Source organism: Nylanderia fulva, unplaced genomic scaffold (assembly GCF_048542155.1).
Source record: "Nylanderia fulva isolate GAGA-0341 unplaced genomic scaffold, ASM4854215v1 Scaffold1, whole genome shotgun sequence".
NCBI classification, from domain to species: Eukaryota; Metazoa; Arthropoda; class Insecta; order Hymenoptera; family Formicidae; genus Nylanderia; species Nylanderia fulva.
The window spans coordinates 267,119-289,170 of NW_028189192.1; the positions used below are offsets into that span (position 1 = coordinate 267,119).

General features: G+C 34.5%; 1 protein-coding gene across 3 annotated transcripts in view; it reads left to right on the forward strand.

Moving 5' to 3' along the window:
- LOC114939567 (semaphorin-1A) overlaps positions 1 to 22,052 on the forward strand; it is a 172,775-nt gene that overhangs the window by 103,547 nt on the left and 47,176 nt on the right. The window lies entirely within an intron of this gene.

The following is a 22,052-nucleotide window of genomic DNA, read 5'->3' on the forward strand; positions in this document are numbered from 1 at the left end:
ACGTAAACAAACAAAAGTTTATTCCATATTGCTTATCTTTTTTTTCTGGTGGAATGATCTTGTCGAATGTATCACGATTTATTTCGTAAATATATGTATAATATATATAGTTGGCGATTAATCGTATTACTATACTTTTGCAATCAATTATTCATAGATGAAAAAGCGATAAATTTTTTCCTAAAGTAATTTCTCTACGTAGTATGTTTATGAAAACGCGAGAACAGATTAATCGTCAATTTATGATAACGTAATATCGATAAATGAAATCGGGACGAATTGTATTGTATTGCGAATCTATGTGAGATATGCTCTGCAAAAATATATGCGATGCTATTGAATCCACTTTTTCCATTTGCGTTTGTTTGTGAATATTTTCAGTATAGAAACGCTGACAGCGCTTCGCTTACGGTTATCGTAAAAAAATTTGAATAAAGGATAATGATATATCGAGTATTACATCGGCAGACCAATTTGCTGTAAATTGAAAATGGAACATAAAATTTAACATTAAATTGTTATGAGAGAAATTTGCATCTCATAACAAGATATACTGTAAATACATGATGTACACTCGTGTATATCGGTATTGTTTACGTGTACACAATATGTTAATTCAATTAAATAAAAGTCATTTTTTTTAAATGTTAAATTACAATTACGTCTAACAATGTAATATCGAGCAATCTCGCTAATTAAATTACAATTGTAATTATATCCTCATTTCGATTTAAAAGCCATCATAACTCGAATAATAATTGATCTAGAATTTTACTGTTTATTATACATTTATTATACAAAGGCTTTTTTATGCGCGATATGTGTTAACGTCTTTGTCTCTGATTTATGTATACGCGCACTGGCGAGAGAGAGAGAGAGAGAGAGAGCGCGCCAATATTCAGAATTAATAATAAATGATGTAGACGACCGTGGTGATAAGTTGTTTCGTATTTAATAACGTGGTTATGGAAGCTATAATCATTTTTCTTACGTAAAACGAGGACGGCCCTTTCGTTGTATTTTTGTACAACGTTCGTTTCGCTTAATACATACTGCGTCAATTATATTAAATCATTCGAATCTTATTTTCATTCAATTAACTCTTCTTATTGATATTTGTATTGTTTTTATGCGGGATATATCTTTTATCGAATACACTTTTTTTGAACTTTGATTTCGCTTTTAAATGAAAAATCACCGAAGCATCTGTAACTTGTGTGAGTTAGAAATAAACGAAAAGCTTTGAGAGAACAAATAGACTTATTTTAATTCTCAATTACAAAAATACATACGTAATGCTGATAACAGAAATGATAAAATCTCCTAAACTTTACGTTAGAAACAGTTGGTATTTTATAGATTGAATAATGAAAACTGACGTGAAGACAAAGATGCACGGTGAAGTAAATAAACTGGTGAAATAGTCAAGCACATTTGACATGATTTAGAAAAGTTGACAGCGCGTTTGGAAGACTGCCATTTTGATAAACAACAGTTTTGTTCAGCACGCGGAATGTCTTTTGCGCAAGAAAGACGTTGTTGACATCGTAATCCCTTCATGAAAGTTTTCCGCAGGGCTAATTGACTCGCTCCCGGTTGGGCGTTGCAAATTTAGTCGCTCGAGTGCCGCTGTCAACTCGAACGAACAAGCGTTATTTCTGTCTGCGATGAGACAGACCTCGTAGAAGATTCGATCTCTTTCAAAGAGAGAATTCAAAGAGAACTTCTTCAAAATCTGACCGCACGACTGCGAAGCCGCATGACGAATTTATATACGTAACGATATGATAATTTCTGAGTCATCCAAACAGATTGAAGACTGAAATGGATATTTTGACACATTGCGGACTAATGTAATTTTTAATGATCAATGTTGAAGTGTTTTGATGAAATCTTGGGGGAAGCGAGAGTTATTGTCTCTCATATTGCGAAACATATTGCAGCATAGATATTACTTTGCTAACAGGTAGATTACGTAGGGAGCAATTCGTTTCGACGACGATATTTAATACAGCGAACGTAAATTTCGGCGAACGGCAGCACACACTTAATTTACATGTACGTGCAATTTATGTTCGGCCACGAGATACAAGTTACGGTATTACCGTGGCGCGAGGAGAGTATATATACTATAAAGAAACTTGGATCATTCCCCGGAATAAAGGTTCGGCGCGTAAATTTATTCATGATTCATCTAACTTTGCCGCGTACACCTTTTTTTTTTTCCCTCGTGAAAGCCCGGTATCTAAAATGCCCGGCTCGGTTAACAAATTTCAAACTAAACTAATACTTATCGGCATCACACTCCGATGCCAGATTCATAATTTATGTTCGGCAGTCTAATGTTCTAACGCGGTTCTATCTAGTCGCTTCTCGAATCAATACGATAACATCCGCGAGAATGATCGTCTTTCGTTGAAATTTCGATGAGATATTTCCACTTTATTTATGCTATGTTCTGAACGTGACCGTGCAATATGTGCGCTGCATCGAATATATTTTCAAGTAAGAAGGAAAAACAAGCAAAAGAGACATTCTTTATGAAAATGGCTAATAAAAGGATAGGAGATGCACACGGAATCGATGTTCAAACAAGAATGAAGAAAATTGAAAGGATCGAGGCGAACCGATAATGTAGAAAATATAGAAAAATGGACACACATCCTCTTTACGTGTCCTTTGTCATTCTGTTGTCGAGGATGAAAATCTATGTATATTTGTACGAATGATTTAAAACGAAATTACAACGGCTTACGTTTGTGATCGCGAGAATTCGAGACCACTGAATATCTATTGAATCGTTTGGCTATTGAACACCAATACCGATACGAATGAAAATCGAAACAACACATCTAAGCGAAACTATCATTATATAAAAGTATACACATATAGGTATATAAATAGCTTTTACGTTGCAATGTAATAGCAGAGAACTCTAAAAGCTTATGAGTTTGTATAGCTTCGGGTTTTCACAATTGCAATATTTTTGAGAAGAAAATTGTTGCACGAGCATAAATCTCCTGAAAAACTAGAGTTTTACGATTACGAGATATTTGTTCGGTATCGTCGATATCGAAATTTTTGTTTGTTTTTTTTTTTTTCTACTAACTTTATTCTTCGTACAGATACATATAGTGGATCTCTTATAAAAAGAAACGCCAGATCATTATGCATAATAGCACTCAACCTTATGAACAAGAAATATCTCTAAAGTTACCATAAAAGTGACGATTATGTCCCATCGACATTGTATTTTTTCATCTCTTTGCACAAATGGATTTTTTGTGCAATTTTTATATAGAAAGTTATTTTGCGCGTTATCATTAACAAAGCTCGCGACAAAACGCGATAAATGTTTTGGAAATTCTCCATATTTGCGTGATCTTTTTTAGACATAGCGAAATGAATAGCAGTTTGAGTTTGTTCTTGTATAGTCGAGCGTGTACAGTTGCATTGAAAACGTCGAAAACATTTGGTAAAGCTTTTTGTTCATGGAATAAAACACGATACTTCAATGTTATGTACGATGTTTACTCTCATCATTGAATATTTTTGGCGATATTTAATTTCGACGTATACCTATATAACTGAATATATCGAGAAAGAATATTAATTTTTAATTTCAATTACAGTTGTTATTAATGATTTCATTATAGTATCATTAATTAGAAGTTTAATAAAAGACACAAGCTCTATAAAATCGTTGTTCTTATATATGATAGTAAATCAAAATAACTTTCTTACACGCGATTTATTTGTTTATTTTAGACGAGACAAGAAATTTTTTGTCGATAAATTGCATGTATATGCAGTTAATAAATTATACGTATAGTAGCATTATATTCAAATATCTAGTTTCTCTGATATCCGAGAAAGTACACACAACTGTGATACAATTATTACGTACATCAAATTAATGTAGGTACACGTTCATTATTTACGTGAGCTTATCATGACAATAATGTAACGTATTAATGTAAAATAACCTCAGGAATCACAGACCGTGAGTGCCTATATATATATGTATATATATATATATCAAATATATCGAAAATCGATTAAATCGAATTCGTGACTTCAGTCACCCGAGTATAAACTTGAATAACGGATACTCGGCGTTTAGATATAGAGAATATCGCTTCAAATTGACGATGCACATTGTGCATTACCGGAAATAATGCAATCATTTTCCGAAATTATAGTTACTTATATTTTAAACCAGCCATTAGCATTATTGTTTAATCGCATAAATTATAGAAAATGCCAATCTTGATTATCGATACTATATATAATCCTCGAGAAATATTAGTACTCGTGGAAAACAACAAATATGTATATAGAATATAGAAACAACAAATAGTCTCGATATTTCTAATAAAATATGAAAAATGTGACAGATCTATTTTCTTTCTTTATTAAGCTAGATAGAAATCTAAATTGATACTCGAACAACTAAATTCAAATCGAGTTTGATTTAATTGATTTTCGAAAGATTTGATATCATTTCAATCTATGATTTCTAAAGTTATTTTATTTAATTACACAATACGTTACGTCATTATCACGATAAGCTCGCGTAAATAATCAATTTGTCTAAATTGGTACATTTACATATTCAATATATAAACACATGAATATTCAATAGGAGAAATAAGACGAATTTTTGCGATGACGATTTTGAGAGATCCGCATTATTTCTTTTTCTACAGGAAATTCCGATAGATTTGATACTTGGTTTTTTTTTTTTTTTTTTTTTTTTTTTTTTCAGTAACGTTTTCGTGATTTTAACTTCTGAAATTTGCGCTATATATTCGACTGTTTAATCCCATTTGTGTATAAATCGCAACCTTGGTGTGTATAACGCCTAATGCAACTCGCGCCACGTTGCAAAGTCGACCACCAACTTTGTCTCTCTCCGCTTCTCCTTCTTCCTCTGCTTCTGTCTCTCGATGTATCTCACTATCCTCGTCTCGTAATCGACTAGAGCAAGAGAGACGACGACGCAGAGCGGATCCGAAGTGCCGAGAGTGAGAGGCGGCTCTGACCGGTCATTCACTCGGGATGGTCGCGTAAAAACTTGCCGCTCTACCTTCTACATGTTTCTCGCCCGTGTGTACTTTATGCCCGCACACCTATACAATATCGTACGTGTATATATCCTACTACGGAGACGAGATGGACGAACAGAAGAGGAGGTAGGAAGAAAGCGGAGATAGACAGATGCGTAGCGGACTGGACCGGTCGTTCGCTCGGAAACTCGAAACATTTCGGCCTGCGACAAATCGTCCTACTCGAACTGCGCGATGTCTCTGCTTGCTCTCGAGTCTGTTGCGCTCTGCAACTTCGCCGTGCCGTCTGATGGCTCTTGATGACCGTTTATCAAAAATGCGCCCGGATACCGTAAGAACCGCTTGCGCGGAATATGCCGTTAATCCATTATTAGAAGCTACGCGTACAACTACCACGTGCAGAGAAAACTAGACATTTTCCCATTTTTTCATACAAAGAGTGTCACGCAAAGAGAGAGAGAGAGAGTATTAATTCAATAGAATACTTTTCCTATGGCTTGAACATTTTATTTCTGTCGTGTTAAAATATGATTTGATTCGTAATAAAAAATTTGGCTCCAAAATGCACTTTGTGTATCACAGAATAGGATCGCCAAGTGACGTTTAGTCAAGTGAAATTTGACCTATAGTCCGTAATTAAGAAGTTGGTGTCCGGAATAGTACACGGGCTGCGCTAATTGTTCCATCAACGTTATCGACGTTATTCAAATTAATCAAAGTAACTATCACGTCGAGCAGCAGCGCGCCGCGACTATTAATTGGGCAGCTTTTTGTTCGTTAGGTAACGGCTGCAATTTGCGGGCGTTATTCGTATTGTCGCTCATTAAATTCACCGCGCGCATACATACGTATTTACTTGGGAATTGGCGCGCAAGAAATATGTCTTCTCTCGCGGCTACTTTTTTCCTCCTTTTCTCATTCTTTCCGTGTCTACGAATTCTGCGGACGCTGTGGTTGCCTCATGGTAAAAAGCTGGATAGCCGCATGCGCGGTCGCGTCGGTGGAACAATAACTCACTATAAGATATTGACTTTCGGAAAATATAGTGAAGACATTTTTAGTGAAGACTTTTATCATCGAGAAGTAATATTTTCAACTTTTTAACATCTGCTCGGATATCTTTCCTTTTTATTTTTTTTTCTTTCGCTAAAATACATGGACGGAGTTATTGCTGTACTAGAAACAGAAGATCGATGTTTAAACGCTTCTGTCACTTATTTTTTATGCAAATTTTTGGGCGAGAATACATTAAATATAAAAATTATTTACAATAACGCCTTTTTTTTTGCTTATTAATCTAATCTAATAATTTAAAATTAAGTTAATAAGAATACAAATTATTGTAATTCTTATAAAAATTGTGGTGAAATGTTAAGCTTATATTTCGAGAAAAAATATTTTTGTAGGACTCACTCATTATATCTGCCAAATCGAATACTGCAAAGTGCATTGCGCATCGCACCTTCTTTTTAAGAACATATTTTTATTCCTTCTCATGGTCCAGGAAATACTTTTTGGAAGGTCGCATTATACTTCTAAAGAACCGTACAAAATGTCACATAAAAGAGCGAACATTAGGGAACTTTGGTAAATTTCTGAGCAGGTCACCGAAACTTCCTTTTTCTTTGATGGCGATAGGTAGGCGGATTACAAAGGTAAATGAAAGTCGGAATAGTCTGAAAACAGGTTAAAAAATTCTTCTAAAACGTGTATCGTGTAAAAATATTTATTTGCCACCAAAGGTTTGTTGCATTTTTAAAATAGAGAATTGAAAACGAAAAATTTTGAAACAATTTTTATTAATCAAAAGAGTCATGAACGATATGTTTCAGAGTGCCTTTTTTCCATTTTTTTCCCGCAAAGCATTTTTTATCCATTTTTTCTAATAAATGAAAGAAAAAAAAAATAAAAAAAATAAAAATCACAGTTTTATCTGAGACAAATCTTAATAACACAAATCTTTGACCTAATGAAAAATACATTTGGAAATACATAGGCGGAATAACAATTTGCATCGAGTACCGCACGGTCCTGCACCGGGAGAATTTTAACGAAATTGAAATGATTCGTCCTCCACCTGTGGCATTCGCAAGCTAATGGCTGTTTCATAAAATTTAAAAGTTACAAGTTTCGCGACGCGCGGCGAGTTATCGTCGCGTTGGTAACAAACTGCGACCTGGAACATTTCTCGTTCCATAAAACCATTTAAGTTTTTAAAAATGTAAGGTTCACCTCGTGCAGTTCACGGGACACTTTTTATTAGCACAACGAAACTAAATTAGTTTTGTAATCCGTAAGACGGCAAGTTCGAGTTTATCTCATCGTCTCAAAGATTCAACAGTTGACTGTATATACACTCGACAGGAAAAATATATATATATATTTTACTTAAACAAAAATAAAAATGTGACCAATTTTGTATCTACCGATATTTTTAAAAGCTTCTTTTATTTTTAATCGCCTGTATGATCTAAATGAAATGTTACTCGGTTTTTAATGTATTCTTGTCAAAAAAGTATTTAAAATAGGAAATATATAGATAGAAATGAATGAGAAATTAATAGGATTTTTATAGTAAATTTATCAGAGACATGCTAAAGATAATTAAATTCTAATAATATGTTTAATATATTGCGACAGTATAAATATAATTACTTTGGAAACATATTATTATATTTAAAAATGCAAGTAATAATATTATGCGCATCCTGTCAAGAAAAGGAAAAATATTTGAAAGTTTGCAATTCGCAGACAGAAGAATCATCGTTTAAATTGATATATAGCGAGAAACGATATTAAATGTTAATGCCGGCACGTATTTCGATTCTAAACATATCACCTGATACTAGACACAATTTAACCACGTCTTTCTTCATTTTTCGCGCAACCGTAAATACCTCAGACAAGAATGGCTAGTTGAACTCGGCGAGTTTGTATAAATCCCGCGGGAGAAATTTCACGCAACCTGACAGTATGACTTCTTTCCGAGATACACATCTTCTGGGTGGAATAATATGCATTACTTGTTTGAAATAGTGACGGGCTCCGATTGTGTAAAAATTTCAAGAGCTCTTTTTATACGTAGAATGCATTTTTATCTTTGTCTTTAAGCTCTCGGAAATTCTTTTGCATTACTAACGCGAATAATTTTTCCTTAAATTTAACGAGACTCTTAAATGATTTTATTACAGTATTACATATATATATATATATATACTTGAATAGAACTCTTCCCTTTATCTTTCTCTTAAATCTAATTAATCCGAATCTCTTCTCAAGCCAGTCTATACATTTTCCGCAATAATAAAATTGAAGAATATTTAATATTTTTGTGATAAACGACCGTATCTTTTTTGCGTTGTTGTAATTGTTATAAAATGTAAAGAAATTATACTGCACGGATTATCTTGTGCGAAATTCGAAATCGCCCCTCGATGGACCGTTAAAGAAATCGTAGATGTAAAAATTTGTCGTGGGACACGTTGAAATGCGTATAACTCACTTTTATGTTAGCTTTAATTTCTCCCGATGGGAATATGTAACGTGCTTCACTCCTTTTTACCGGAGGGACTGTGGAATGATATTTTTCATACTAGCTGATTTTCAAAGAATATTTCGCCACAAGATGACGTAGATTCTGCGTCTCTAGAGTCTCTCTTTTCTAGCGTTTCTTTCAATGTACGCGGAGACATGTATGCAACTGCAAAGCTTTCAAAAATGTTTTTAACCACGTAATTGATACTTGGAAACTATTCTAATAAATATCATATTTGGGGATTTTATCTTCCACACATATATTAAATTCTTCATATATTAAACAATTTATTAGCATATTAATTTCGAAAGTGTAATAAATATTTATAAGATACATATACATGTATATTAATTTGAGCATATAATTATATACGAGAGGGCAATCGTAAAAATTTCTGAAATTTGATATCGCCAATAATTCGAACGTTTATTGAAATACGCAATGTCTAAGAAAGAAAAACATGTTGGTTAAGTAAAATAAGAAATGCCACTTAGGATATAAAGTTGCGCAAAACACTTCTCTCGCATCGCGAGCGACTTCCTAGCAAGTTTCCGCAGATTATAAATTGCGAGATTCCCGTTGCCGGATCGAAAAAATTGCAACAAGAAGCAGGCCAAAGTTGGGGCGTTTCGTACAAATCGAACTTTCAGGAAACACTGTGGCCGACATCGGGGTCGTAACATATACAACTGCCGCATGCCGGCCGGCGGCTTCCGCTTCTGAGATAAATCGCCCGCGAAGTTTCCATTTTCATAATCCAAGAGCGATTTGCGGGAGTTCTAGAACATAATTTACGCGGAAAATTCCAGATGATCGACCGTTAATTTCGTTCGCAGCTTCTCGCAACTTGTACTCGGAATTAAATCGCTGTTGGATAAGTAGGTGGTGTAAGAGAGGAAAAAAAAAACTTGGTAAATAAAACGTATATTTTCTCTGCATTTATCTCTAAAAGGTGCAAGTAATTGAGAAAAATACAAAGTTAAACTGATGTCAAACTCTCGGTGGAAATCGAAATCTCCTTGAAATATCAGAGAGATGGAAACCTTGATTTTAATTTTAAAGTTTTGAGGACTGCGAACTCGTATATTGAAATCCTGCAAACTTTCACCACCTTTGCGACACTTTTCCGGTCAGAACGATTGGCAATATCGACCTTAACGTGGACTACAATTTTTTGCTAACAATTAGGTTTTTCAGTGAGATATTGTTGAAAATTGAAAGAATATTTTTTACATTCTTTTTTTTAAAGGTTGGACAATTTCAAACGTACTGCATCAAACTTATCTCGATAACGATAATGTTATTAATATACATCAAAAGATGCTACATTCTAAATATATAGCTAAAAATATCTAAATCTATTACTAACTTATGCATTGAAAAAATTTTATGTAAAAAATATCTCTCGAGATTTTTTTTTTTTTTTTTTTTTTTTTTTGCATATTTTAATAGCCTTTATGGAGATGAATTTGACGAATGAAGCTTCAGGATTATATTGATATAATCGTTTAAATTTGAAAAAAAGTGCAAAGTGTTTTTAATTTTTTATTCTTTAACTTATTTTCTTTAACAACGAAATCTCATATGAAAAATGCATTTTAATTATATAATTATTACACCATTAAAAATTTCATATTTATTAATGAAAAAATTAGAGCGAAAAATATATATGCTCGATACAAATTGAATCTATATCGTTGCTAGTCTATCAATTATAAACTATACTTTTCATCTATAATTATTGACCCTATATATATCGCGGGCTGTTGCCCCAGATTGATTCGAAGCAACGTAGCTGCATCGGAAGATCGTGCGAGAAAATTTGATCTGGTTTCGAGAACCTTTTTAGTTTCCAGGGGATCCGAGAAACTGATCGGGGGAAAGTTTAACGTTGTGGAAAAAGCGTAATATCTTAGCTAGCCGAGCAAATCGTTTCAAGTGCCTCCCGCAAAATGCACCGCGTCGCATTCAGGTACAATTCGGCGTACACGAACGGATGAAAACATCGAGCCAACAAAGCGGACGCCTCCGGATATCCCGGAGGCTAGCTGTGGAGTCATTTGCTCCAACTCGATCTGGAAACTCTCATACGCGATCGCTTCCATTTAACCGGGCAATGCCCCTTACGTCTTACGTCTCGCGACCTATCCTCCCTTTCTCTCGTTGCAGCTGATTGCGGTTCGACCTAACGGAAGCTCGATTCTAGTTAATACCGTCGCGATAATGTCACGACCTCGGTCTCTCCTTCCGAAGCGAGAGTAAGAAATGCCTGTATGTGCATGTGTGTCTTCTCTTCTCTTTTCTTCTCTTCTCTTCTTTTCTTTCCTCTTCTCGATTGAAGTCGTTTGATGCTCTTTTTCGTACCTTTATCTTAATCCGCTACTACTTACCACTTCTCTCTTTTTTCCCTCTTTTCATCGTTCTTCTCAAATATATCGATCTTGTCTTTTCTGCTTGATTCTCCTTTCTTTTTTCGAGATATGCTGCATTAGATTTTTTTATTTCTCTTCTCTTCCGTACTATTCATTCTGCTCTTCAACTTTTTTCTTCTTCCGCGATATCCTTTCATTCCTACGCCTCATTCGAACTCTATTCTGCTCGAAACGATCGATTCGTGAAGAAGGCTGAAGTTTTGCCCTCGGCGAAATAACTAGTGAAGGATTGCCAGAGCCGGTAGCAATACAGGATAATCTGGGGATGAGAAGATTCAAGCCGGCAAGAACGACGTGAACGCTTTTACGTGGAATGCTAAAAATATTACGCTGTGCTAGATGACAGTAAATAAAAGTGTATTTATATAGATTAAAAGACACGGTTTAAGAGTTTCAGGGGGTTTTTTTTTCGGCGACGATCGATAGAACCGAGTATTTTTACTTTTCTTCTTTTTTGCATTTTTTTTTATTTATACATAGCAAGCGATTAAAAATTACTTTATATATATATATATAATTCAACAAATTAATTACGAGTTATTCTTCGCGAGAAAATTGACAAGTTACATATAAATAGAAGATATGAAATATTGTATATCTCGCGTGGCATATTAGCATCGCTATACAAAAAGTTTATACGTTGCCATTAAATTGTGAAACGAAGATGCATTTACGGATCGCATAAATAATATGCATTCACGGATAATACAAATCCGCAATATCTCAATGTAAATATTTGCTAGTCGAATGTAAAGCATCATCTTTCACTAATTAATTGGAATTTGCAATTAAAACTGCCTATTAGGAAATCGTTATCCTAATTCGTCGTTATCTATTTAACTTACGAATCTATTTCAACTGTCATTTATATCATCGCAATTATAATTGCGGTTATCTATTTGGATATATATTCCCGGAAATAAGTCATTCGACACAACTCATTCGCTATCAACGCGATAACGTCGGTCATTTGTCGCTATTAATTCGAGCCGGATATTTTCTACTTATCTTCACGAATTCTAAATACATAACTCGGCGTGTATAAATAATATCAATGGTTACATTAAACGCATTAAGCGCGCAAAAAATAGTCGAATTTCCCGTGCCAAAAATATATCACAAGTGCAATCGAGCAAGAAGAATGTTCTTTCCGACGATATTTTATGGTTCTCAAAAGGATATTATGTTACAAATGTTATAAATGATGTATGGTTGCAGGATGTGAATGCATCGTTTCGTACATATATGATTGAAAAGAAAACTTTATTCTCGATCTATTATGAGATTGCGTCTTATAAAGTAATTAAATTACGCCATGCGTCTCTTTGTCTATTTACTGTCGCATTTTTTTTGTATCAACAAAATACACGCGATTGTTTATCTCGGTTTCAAATTAAAATTAATCGAAGAATACGTCTCATTATATACTATTTGCATTTTAAACATTTTAGCATAAAGTAACAAGTATATAGATGCTTCGAGGAGAAAAAAAATTTACGTTTGAAAAGAAGCTCAGAGTTGGAAAATCTGCAATCTGAAATGATGAGTTAAAAAAAAAAATGAAAGAGGATGAATATTATACGCGTATTCGTTTTAATCTCCGACTTGGGACACTTGGTCTATTCGAGGGAATATATTACATAGGTGTCATAGAGGATTGCACCATAACTTTTGGGCGTAATCAACATTTATATAAAAAAAAGCTCCGGTGTCGACTTATTATCGCGGCGGCAGTCGCGTGCCATCCATATATTTCCGCTCAACGCACCATCAAAGGGTGGAAAGACGGAAGGGCAAATTTAATCTATTTATCGCGGCTGCCGACAATCCTCCTTCCTCGCACGGTCTTTTCTTTTCCATGTGTATAGGTGCACTTCGGGCTTTCCAGCAACTACGAACTTCCTCTGACACTCTCCCACTCTCTCGGACGGGTTGAAGGCAACATTTCTCCCTCTACGCACACATGCGCGCTTCGCGCACACATACCCGCATCTCTCATCTGCTCGTATTACTTCATAGCGGCTTGTAACTATGGGCTCCTCTGCGCCTTCGTGTGCTGCAGGCGGCACAATTAGTGCGCGCCATTAGTCAGCAGCGCAGCCTTTTCCTTCTACATACAAAATTGTGTCTCGGTAAAGGCGCCTCTGTGTCTATCCGAGGGAAGAGAAAGGGTAGATAATAGGTACGTGCGGGACACAACCCCTCTCTCTCTTCGAGGGTGCGAGCGAGTGGCGAGACGAGGCGTTGGCGTGCTCAAACAAATATTAGCGAGAGAGAGAGAGAGAGAGAGGCCACCTCGCTCGAAAGTTGCGCTTAAAGTGTCTTCTTTCGTGACGTCGTTGGAGAGATCGTCTTTTGTTATACAGATCCCGTATGAGCCGTGCGAATCAATCTCTCGCGTATCGTTAACGAGAAAGGGGTGTCGATGTACGTATCGGGTTGTCAGGAAATTGTGCTTAAAATTTAATTTCGTCAAAGTAACACCATCGAATTCTTTAGTCGGATTTCGGAGAATTTTTGGAATGTTGGCGCGATTATCACATCAGCTCTGCGCTTTTTATTCCGTCCTAGCAATTTTAGCAATTAAGAGATAACGAGTAGACGAGTTAATTTTGCGCGATAATGTTTTATTTATAGTACTTAGAAACCGTTTATATATATATATATGTTTGGTGATTGCATCTAAATCAGTAACTCGATGCGATGCCCAATTATCCTTGACGTTCTACGGTCAATGACCGCGAGAATTTATATATAAAGAACTCAAGTATTAAATAAAGTTATTAATATAGAAGGAAGATTAAATGGCAATTGTGCAGGAGGATTTAATTATTTATTCATAAATTTGAAAATTATAGTATCACATTTTATGTTTAGAATTTTGGCGCTCCTTTTTGCTGTTCTTTCTCAATATAAAAATGAAATACGTACATAAATGCGTTATAATTTGACAGAATTTGGAATGGATTTTGCATCGGATACTGGAAACGACATTTTCTTTCTCTCGCGAGATAAAACAACCAACGACTAGTCTATCCTCTGTATAAAAGTTTCGGTCGCGGCGAGAATCAACGTTCGTGTACAAATATTACTCAATGACGCGCAAATACACGGTCTTTGTTCTCTAAAAGCGCAGATAGGATACGAAAGCTTGTTTTGAAAGTGTATTTGAGGGAGACTTTTCCCAGTTCGCGTCCGTTAACTCTATTGTGATTGCGAGAGCGTTGTAAAGAGGCACCTGCCTTTTCCTGGCTACGTAGGAAATAATGGCCAGTAAAGGCGCCACTATGTCTACCGTTAAGGAAAAGCCGCGGTTGGGGGGATAATACGCGCATGCACCCTTTTTCAAGTCGAGACGACAGGGAGGCCGCGATATATCTCTCGCGCCGGAAAACGCCTGGAAAAAGAATTCGCGCGAGAGATCGCGTCGATCGCCTATCTTTTCATTTTCGCACTCTTATTGTCTCTTCTTATTCTATATATATATATATATGTCGCGCAATTAATATAATTGAAAAGTGTTGCGATAAAGTTGAAAGAAATAACTGGAGAAAATGTGCGCATATATATCGATGAATTTTTGTGGTGAAGCACCATCCTCCCTCTGGAGGTTCATTGTAAGTTTCAATTCGACTTTTGAGCGAAGCTTGAAAATCAGCGTCGGCGATAAAGAGAAACTCGCCATATACAATCGGGTGAGAGCCCTCGAGGCACTCGTTTCCGAGATACTAAAATTTCGAAAGATCCATCAGGCAGAAGAGTACTCCCTTTATGATCGCACATTGTGCTACATCGCACAAGACGACACCTGCACCATTCATAAAGGCCGGATTACTCGACTATGCACACGTCGTAAGAGTATTAACTTCGTTCCATGCGCTTATGTACAATACGGCGATATAACAGGTGTTTCAAAACTATCGGATATCTTTTTAATTGGCTTTCATTGGGAGGGAAGAAAATTCATTATTCGTACAGCGACAACATTATTTTCTTATTTATTTTTCTCTTTATGTTTCCTCATGCTTTTTCAAAGACCTTCTTAAATTAAGAACACATTCTTTAATTTCAAATAATACACTGATAAAAAAATATCCCATTAAGTATGACTAATTAAAGAACAGGTATCTGTAATTATCCTCTTATCTAAATTAAGAGGATCCTTTTTTAACGCCTATTTAGAGAAAGATATTATAAAGATTAGTGGCATATACTTAAGATAAGAATACAATTTTTTCAGTAGAACTTTTCTTAATGAATCATCATTGAATTAAAATCCCATTAATGTAAAGTTGTCGTAGTCATTTTGAGAATGATTGAGAAATACTGAAGAAAATTGAAATTTAATTGAATCAAGAATCTTCATTATATCGATATCGTTAATTACTGAAAAATCCGAAATGTATAATTACAGATCTAGGGCATACTCCATGGTTTCGAGACATCCTGTATATCGATTAGCCCAAGGGTTAGAGACGCACATGCTGTGCCAGTCGATGCGTTTGATTGTGTATGTATCAGTAAGTCAGTCAGTCAGCCAGCGCGAACAGCTACGCTCATTTTCCGCATGAGTATGTCAGAATTGCACGTGTGTGGGTTTAAACGTTCGTTAGGGAGACACGTACATACGTCAGGCGAATGTAGGAGGAGTGTGCACCCTCTCGAACGTCGACTCGCGGGTGCGATGATGGCGCATCGCAACGTAATGCGAAATAACGAGTCTCGAGTCTCGAGTGTTGCACTTCGAGCCCTCGGCGAAAAATGGGAACGGCTTAACACACCTGGAATATATATATTTTTTCTTTTTTTCTTTTTTTTTTCTTTTTTTTTTTTTTTGCGTTTTGTTTATGCCGACCCGGGATGTCGCGTTTGCTTCGAGTCTCTGTTGAACCTTCGTCGAACCGCAGGAGGCGCGTCAATTTGGCCAATATGGATGTTATATGCTTCTCTCATGACTACTATTCCAGTATTTTCAAGCTTTTTCGTGTTTTTTTATCTCAACAATTCATTCCAAACTCACACAATTGTTTGTATATTTTAACTTTTTTTTTTTTTTTTTTTTTATTTATTTTAATATTGTCGTATTATGGATGTTCAAGTCATTTTGAAATATTGAATGTGGGATAGAGAAGGAAAACGTACGTTAAATATTTCAATTTTATTCAATATATTTATTTATACGTGAATTTCATTGATACAAGAAATTATTATTTACTAGAAAGTGAGTGACTCTGACTGTGAATATTTCGAGAAGTAATAGTATCCTATATAAATCAACATTGCACTCAGTACGCGTGTACTTGCTTTTTCTTTTCCTTTTTTGAAATGTGTTTCAGACTCTGTCTCTATCTTCTTGCAAGATCTTAAGAAACTTTGAAGGGAAATGTGTTTCAGTTAGTCTTGCCGCGGAGTTTCGCAATTAGAGGAATCGTCTCCTTGTACACACAGGTGGGACACTACAGAGATTGATCTTTCGTTAAAAACACGAGCTCTAAACCAATATTAATGATATTAAGGAAATGATGCATATAAAATGAATAAACAAATGTTGACCACAGATATATTAATTTAAAAAATTACAAAATGAGACAAATATTCATAAAAATATATATGTATATTATATTAGCAATTAAAATTTAATATTTCTTGTGTATATTAATATTTCAAATTATATATACTCTTGTACCTAATATTGTGTGTATGTTTTTTTTTTTTTTTTTCGGAGAAAAGAAACTAGTCGTCCCATCTTTTTAACTTATTGGCAAAAACATTGGCACGTGTATTATTGAAAAAAATAATAGTCGATCCAATTATAAATTTCTCGAAGAAAAACGCTCTCTCTCTCTCTTTCTCTCATTTGCGCTGAAAATGTAATGCAGCTCTACTTCGCATAGCAGGCACGAATTCGATTCCTTTCGCGAAATTGAAAAATTGGTCTGTTTTATCGGCTACTGGCGTGTAGAGATTAAATTAGAAAAAGAGAGTAGGAGGTAGGTATCTTCCTTCGTCGGTGGATCGTATCCACGTTCTATTGTTCGCCCGCGCACTCAATTGCATATGTGCATATTCTGGCTCATGCTGTTTCTACCGTATATGGTTTAGCGTATCATGCTGCACACACCATGCACCTTTGTTCCATATATATTCGCACGTATATAGTATGCTAGAATTTTGTAAAAGCGCAGCAGAGCGTTTGAAAATCTACAACTAACTACGGAATAATGCTGCATTAAATTGGGAGGAAAAAAAAGATTAGACTACATATCTCATATCACTATTTTAAGTATAGTTTTTATATATGATCTAATCAAATTTAAATTATGTCATTTATATTCACTAACTTCGATCTATTTAAAAATTACTAATTTTTTGATTAAATTAGCTCGCAAATTCGCGAATTTCAATTTAAATTTTTTATATCAATCTGAAATTGATACTATAAATATGAAATGAATAAATTCTTATCGATCTTGCATCTAAAATATTCTGTGATTCGATTTATCATATAATACCGGTCATTAAAAAATGTTATAAATACATTGTATAATAAAAAAATATGTATAACGGTTGAAACGGGGTGTGTCTGATATCTTTGTAAAAAAAAAAAGAAAAAAAGAAAAAAAAAATCTCAGTGTAATTTTCCATTTAAATGTATGCATCTTCTTTATACTTTCTCTTTTCGCGCGCGCGTGCTTATTCGTACTAATTAATATTAAAACAATTTCATTCACATTATAGCGCACGACGTTGCTTGCAGCTATAAATATTATACGTGTTACTGTTATTACGTTATAACATAATCCTCGTTATGTAGCTATCACTATTTATATTACGTACAGGAACTATCGCGGTGGAACGCGATTATATGTATGTATATGTTACAGTTTATTAATGCTTTAGGAGTAAATAAAGGGTCAAGAATCATTTATAATTACTAAAGTGCAGAATAATCTGCGCTTCATTAATATCAAAGCTCTTTGAACTCAAGTTGAAGCACATAAATATTTTACGGTATAATATTGTTTGGTGACACATAAATGATGTACACGTGTGTAAGCATAGCGTATTTCTAATACAATAGCCATCGCGTTGTATGTTTTCAAAGCATAATTATAACGTTATTATAGTGCACTTGCGGTCTCAAGTTATTAATACAAGTTTGAAAATAATTTATAATCTATATATATATATATATATATATATATATATATATATATGTCGAGTTATATATATATATATAGTTATGTAAATCATAGTCTATTTACATTTATTGTTAGATGATTTTGCAGTATAATAAAGTAATAAGATTTGTTAAAATAATTTAATTGCAAAATTCTATAAATAAATATAATGATCAAAATAAAGAAAGTACTGCGATATATTATATGAAAATTAGAATTAAAATTTAAATATGAATTTCTAGAATAGAATGATATAAATACAGGGAAAAAATCAGAGTAAATTGTATACCTTTAGTAAAATTATGACAAGCTGCTATGTAGAATATAACAAAGCTCGTTCTATTCTTACTACAAAATTGTGCTCTGTTCTGTTTTGTTTGCGTAAAATTTAAATTATATTTTTATAACAAGCTATGTATATCATATCTTGCTTCGCTTTGTATTAACTCTGTATCAACTCTCTACAAGTTTACGATTGATGCAAACTTTGCGTCATGTTGTAAATTGTAGCATTTTTTTCTCGTACATTAATTATTATGGCAATTTTTATTCTTCATATTTGATGAAAATTTAGTAATTTTGCAGTAAGGTAAAACAAAGTAAATTCTCTCTCTCTCTCTCTCTCTCTTTCGTCAGCACATTTACGACTGAATTAAACAGATCTCGCTATAGAGCTCTTTTTCTCTTCCAAAATGGTTTTTAATGTGTTTGACTACTTTATATGCAGAATTAATAGCGAGAAAAAGTTTGATATCATTATAATTAAAAAAGTCAAGAAAACGGAAGAAAGTCGGCTATATAATATAACGAAATTATACATTTAAAAAATCGAGGTTTTATATAAAAATTGAGAATTTATTTTACAGATTATATTATAAATCTCGCGATATTTTAAAAGAATTGAAAATATTTTATAAATTAATGAAATTAATAATAATCAAGATGTTAAGAGATGTCTACAAAATTAATTTTCAAGCTCAAACATTTTATATCATTATTTTCGCGTATTTGTAAGTTTACCTCTGAACTTTAATCTCGCGTTAAAATTAAGAAAGTTTAATCGAAATTATATAGAACTTGTCGAACGTGGGAAAAACTTTTGCAACACAGGACGCGTGATGACCATAACAAATTTAGCCGAAGGTGTCACCCGCCAACTGACGTCCTCCATCAGTCCAGTCGAGTACGTTGAAAAAACTGTATTGTTTTTCGGCCCTTCTTGAAAAGAAAATCAATTTTCAAGAAACACCGCGTCCGTGTCACATGAATTAGGGCACGTGTGACGTTACACATCTGATAAATAGATTTATTCCAACTATCATATCAAGATTACATGTTTGAAAGAAAAGTAAAAGGAGAGCAATCCAAAAACTTTTTTAATAGAATAGAATAGAATAGAATAGATGTTAGAGGTATAGTAGTAAAAGAGATGATAAATTGTTTTCTTTTTATTTGCAGTCATTTTTGGGAGATACGTTATATATATTATAAGTTTTTTAAATATAAATAATCTAATTATAGTATAATGTAGATAATTAAAATGCATCTTGATATAATTGAAATACATGTGTGTGTGTGTGTGTGTGTCCTGTGACACAAAAATAAAAAAGTAGAAAGAAATATACTTTTCACCTTGCACGCAGTGCGTTGCAGTAAAAGTCAAAGGGAACGCTGTACGGGAGTAAGAAAGGACCAGGTGTTTCGTTTTCAACCGCGTTATTAGATTAAATACTAACTCGTGCGATATATACTCGCTACTGTACACGAAATGACAACCGCTCGCCGGTTAATCTGCGGGTTAAAGCAAAACCGTCTCCGCCGCCGGCGCAGGAAAATTGAAAAGAGAGACGGCTGACACAGCTCGGCATTCCGGTCGCGAAATTACACTTGTCTGACTTCATTCCGAACACAATAGCAACGGAGACAGTAATGGCATGCGAGCTGATGGGCAATGTTTAAAAATCTGTTATTGAAGTAGCCATTTGCGCATGACAACCGTCAAGATTTAATGTGCCGGAGATTGAATTACAAATAGGTTTAATATAGGGGTAAAAGAGCTTCGGTGTGTACGTGTGCGCGCGTGTGTATATCGTAATATTCTTTGTTCGAGTTTTCAGCGAAAAAAAAGTACCATTTTTTTGGTACCATCAACATTGATGAACAAAAATTATTCGTCATCGCATTTTATATTATTTATATATGTATTATACATGTGCGTGATAATTCAATTAATCAGAATTAAACACACTTCGATCTATTACGTCAAATTTGCGTATTAATGACGGTTAGTGGAATTGTAAATAAAGCAATATGGCGGAAAATGTGGCAAGGGTGGTCAGTGCCGAGGGTCGCAAATATCAGTGGTATCTATAAATTTCAAACTTTGTAATGTAATTCAAACGAAATATATATATGTATACCTATGCACACATACATTTGTATAAGAGTTATTCCAATAGACAGACATCACACGTGCTATATAATTTATTATCCGTTTCTTGTTATTCGGCGTGTTTGCGCGAAATGTGTGACGTCTGCATTTGAACCATAATGGTATTAAATCGATCGAGAAAATGATGGTTGAATATAATTGAGAGTACGAGATTGTGTTTGTTCAAGGGTAAGCACCCAACTCGTTGGGTGCGAAAAACTTTCCACGAGGAATGTCTGCGACTAATGCCTATAGCTGGATTTATTCGCAGCTTTGGCCACGTAAAACAAATGGCAGCGGGGAAATACGTATATTCTACTTACTACGATAGTACAAATGTTTTCACGGTACCTCGCCACTCTTCCTTGGCACAATATACTCTTGAATTCTCCTTTATCTCGTTTCTTGTTATTTCGGTTAAAGAGGATATTTAAGTTACTTCGTTAAAAACTTTCGAATTACCTGACTGCAAATGCTTTCTGCGCAATATATATGTACGAAATGTTACCGAAATACTTGAGCAAACTTGAGAGTTTCATTACATCGAAGTGTCGGGAGGAGGTGCAAAGTAAACATTCATATTCGCGCAAAAATATATAAATTTTGTTATAATTGGATACATACATTCAACAAGTGATTCTTGCTTAATATACATATAATTCATTTACAAGCCTCATATACATATGTACATCTTTATAGCTTTTTATACAGTCGATTTACATTGCAAGTTTTACGTTACGTAAAGAAGGGAAAGGTTTCTAGTACCAAGAAATATCAATAAGTAGTTGGAATAATAAATACATTTGTTCAACATGACATATACAGATCTTTGATATTTTAAATTGATTTAAAAAAATTCTAAGCTATATAATATTTGATCGTGTTCAGTTGGACGATACACTGACATGTCTCTTTTAATATCAATAGAACGGGAATCCAAGACGGGAGTCTAGAGTCCAAATAATATACACGACAGATATTTTAATTCATCAGACTCGTCTGATATCGCCTCACGCGTTTTAATTAAAAGTTTCCGGGTTGAAAAGAAACTTTGATCGATTGCAAAAAGCGGATTACTTAATTCTGTAGAAAAACGAATATAAAAGAGGACTCATCCCCCGTCGCGTCCGACGAATCTCTTTCTCCTCTTCCGTTTACTCTTGGATAAGCACACGCTTTCCTGTTAACTGTGCTCTTCCTTTTCCCGTGTCTCTTCCGTTAGCCATCAGAAAGTTACGCTGACAGGATCCAGCCGGAATATTCGAATCAGTCTAGGAACAAAGGGAAGGAAAAATCTGCGAGAAGTTCTCGCATTATGTCACATCGGGTACGCGCGATGTCCCAAAGTCGAAATTTATCCGCGGGTTAAAACGTAAAATCGCCCAACGTAGCAGGCTCGAAACT